A 3,880-nucleotide genomic window follows, 5' to 3' on the forward strand; every position below is an offset into this window, starting at 1 on the left:
AATTGTTTATATAATATTTTTAGATTTATTTTTATTAATTAAATACTTGAATACATACATTAATTTATATCAATCACAACACAAAATAAAAGTTTCTTTTTGTATTATGAAGCTAGCAACAAGAAATTATTAATTTTTCTTAGGTATTCAAAATTTCAATATGAATTTTAATCCCCCAATATTTTTCAAAAATTTCCATTATCAATGGGATAATTTTCCCCACCTATTGAATTCTAAATTTTGGGTGAAAGCCTCGTCAATCTCAGCAGCACCACATACTTCTCTCTCCTGTTCACTTAACATGATTTTCACCTACGACTATAAACCCTATGCACTACCCATCGTAATTTCTCAGATTTATCCCCCTTCCCTATTGCCTCGATGCCCAAACTACCGTCTCCTTGTTCGATTTTAATCTGAACTTCATCGATAATGCCCTAATCAATTTAGTCGGCTGCCTTTTTCTGGTACTTGTTAATCAATTACCTTTTATATGTTTATGAAATTAAGTGTAGGTGAAACAGTCTGGTTCCAAAACAAAATTCGTACATCTCTTGTAAAACTTCGATGCACATGAGGAAGCTACTTGGATCGATGGATATCTTGGAATGGTAGATTTTGCAAGCATCCTCTTCTGGATTCTTCATTAGGTTTGCATACTTGATTTACATTGGTCGCGAGACGTCAAAGGTATCCAATATTTTCTCTAAACTACTTAGTTAATCCCGATCTCCCTCTTCACACAAATCGTTTAATATTATATTTTCATCTTCTCTTCTTGATGTGTTGACTGTTTCCCTTTTTACTTTTTGAAAAGCTCTGGAAAAGAATTAGTGCAAAAACTACAACTGAAACCAACCTTCTAGCGGAGAACTGGAAGTATGTTATGGGCTTAATTTCCAAGGTCTTTTTCTTAATATTGAATTGATGGTATTCTTTTCATCATTTTTATGAAATTGCGCAGGATAACTGTATCAATCAAACAAGTTCACCAATCAACTCTTTTATTCCTTATCGTTTGGTGCATAGAACATGGCAAAACGGGAACAAAATTTTTCAAATGGCGTTTGGTAGGAATGGAATAAGCACAAAAGAAGTTATTGACCAAATAAAATGGGACTAATTGTGCAAGTTAAATGGGGACTAATTTTGCAAGTTTTAGTCCTACCCAAAAAGGTGGAACACAATGGAACTAGAAACGATTGACAAAAAATGCCCTATAGTTCTATTGACAAAAATGCCCTACAGTTCTATTATCTTCATCATACCGTCGTTCATTATTTTTCCCTATTTCATTATTTATTTTTATTATTTCTCCCTATTTCATTATTTATTTTTTATTCTTTTTATGTTGCATTTCGCCTCATCTTCATGTTAGCATATTCAAGCTTGAAAAAAATGATTATACATGTCTTTGTTTTCTGTCTCAAAGTTTTCTTTCCCTGTAAGCTCAAGAGTAATGGATCTTAGTTAATAATTGTATCTACTCTGAATACGATATTTTGGGGAGCTCACTAAGATTTTTTTCTTATAATTATGGATTAAATATTTTGTAGGTATTTATCGGATTGCGAAGGCGGGAATGTACACATACATCAGCAGATTCATGATTTGAAATTTCGCATTGTCTTCTTATTAAATCTGATTTCTGAATAATGGTTTATGAACAAATGGGTTGCCCTGAATGTAATTTTGTTAAAATGGATGTTTAATTATTTTTAAAACGAAAAATTAGGCTAGGATTTTGAGATGTTACAAGGAAACCCTAAGGCCCCTTTTCGAAAATAAGGGGGGTAGAGGCTAGGTTTTCAAGAAACCCTAGCCAAGTCGAAATTTTAAGGGTTGGCCTATTTTTTGATCCATTCAAATTGTGCACAATCAATAGAAAACAATGGTGGATTTGATACCATTGATGGGTTTTATAGGTTATAACAAAACATGTGTGGTGGAAAATCTTAATTCTTAAGTGCACATGCAACCTATAAAGGATTTATGTTTTCTCTAATTGATAACAATAAACAATTGAACATCAAAAACCCTGAAGGAACCCTATTATAATCAAAATGTACATAGAATTAGGGTTTACATACCTCTTGATTATTATAGCAAATAATCACACCAAAATCCTTCTTGAAAGGCTTGGAAAGCAAGCACCAAAAACTTAGTGTCTCTAATGGTTTGTACCCAAACCCTAGAACTGGAATACAAGATAGGAGAGGGAAGCCAAAAATCGGATTTCACTTCTTGAGGATGCTAGGGACGAAAATAGGCTACCCAAGGGGTCCTATTTATAGTTGATAGGAAGAACTTAGAAACCCTAATTTGAATTAAAATAATAATATTTCAAATTCAGGCTATTTTCCAGCTTCCTTATCTTCAGAAGGAATATTCCAGATGCCTTTGGCATCTACTAAAATCGTCCACCCTTGTGGAAGGTTTTGGAATCCCTTCTTATTCAACTATTGAACAATTACAGTTTGACCCTTGTACTCTTAATTAATTCAACTAATCCCAAAATTAATCTCAATCAATTTCTGATTAATTACAAATTAATTAATATTTTTCTAATTAATATATTAATCCTATAATATATTAACAAATCATTTATTACTATTTATCAATCATATAATAAATTAATAAGTTAACCTCTCTCAACAATTGTCATTCCAAACATGTTCTGATTTGAGGGCAACCAAAAAATGACTTTGCTTTCATTTGCAACTTTATACCAATTTAGTTATGAGCTTAAACACCTTAATCCAATAATATCTACGTTTGATTGTGTGTGTGTGTGCGTATATATATATATATATATATATATATATATATATATATATATATATATTGTCTGGTAACAGTTGGTTTTGTAGGATCATTATATATAAGTTATTATTATAATAATATTGTGGGATTGAAAACCATATTTGTCTTAGCAGGTTCCCAAACCTGACTCACTCAAATTATGTGCATTACAAGTAATGGTACTAAGGCTGCTGGAACTTGAATAAGATTTAGAGTGAATAAAGAGATAATCTGCAATAATATTCAGGACTGATATGTCTTTACATTGTAACTTATTTTATGTATTGATTATGACATCCTTAGGGTTTCGGTTTTATGAAACAATGTTTGTTACTGAAAATGTTTTATTAAACTGGAACTTTTTGCAAACAAAGACATCATGATTTTAAAGGCATAAAGAAAAGTTTTATTCGTTCCTAAAAAATAGGGGATGTCACATTCTCACCAATTCTATTTAAAAAAAATTTCAAATCCTTCTTTCATCCATTCATTTTGCATCTAAGAACACTATCCACTTTAACAAAAACTAATGTACCATAAAATACTAGTTTTTTTCCTGTATAAAGAATAATACATATGATATTACCATAACTACCATGAGCACTGCTCGTATACTTCTTTCCATCTCTTCTAATATCCTACCAAAACAGACCCTTAAGTGCCCAAATAAGCCACACAACAACGTTATTCTTCAAGGACGTAAATCTTAGAGGGCAACTCTCTTCCATAGATGACCCTACCTCACCCCTTTGCTCAACTGAATACCAATAACCATCGAATGTGTGACATGTTTCACACTAGACGATGATTCATCATGGTCTAAACGAAAGGTATGGGATTGCTTTAAACATCCGTAAACTTTCCATCAACGAGTTCTTCCTTTGTGGCATTATTCTTGAAGTTTTCATTCCCGACTACATTGTGAAAGTTTGTTTCTCTAAGCAATCTTTCATCCTGTTTTGCATTTACAAAGTTAGTATCTTCTTCCCTAAATATGTCATGAACCTCGTTTTCATAGTCATCTTCATCACATGACCCATCACTTTTGTCCTCCACGCCTAATCCAAAGTCTAGGGAT

General features: G+C 32.1%; 1 long non-coding RNA gene across 1 annotated transcript; it reads left to right on the plus strand.

Moving 5' to 3' along the window:
• Positions 1–224: 224 nt before the first annotated feature.
• Positions 225–1,862, plus strand: LOC145112301 (uncharacterized). The gene is made up of 3 exons (XR_013710502.1): positions 225–690; positions 818–904; positions 1,557–1,862. It is a non-coding gene; the product is annotated as an uncharacterized LOC145112301 (long non-coding RNA).
• Positions 1,863–3,880: the final 2,018 nt, after the last annotated feature.

This window comes from Lactuca virosa, chromosome 5, assembly GCF_052849685.1.
Source record: "Lactuca virosa cultivar CGN04683 chromosome 5, Lactuca_virosa_CGN04683_v6, whole genome shotgun sequence".
Lineage (NCBI taxonomy): Eukaryota > Viridiplantae > Streptophyta > Magnoliopsida > Asterales > Asteraceae > Lactuca > Lactuca virosa.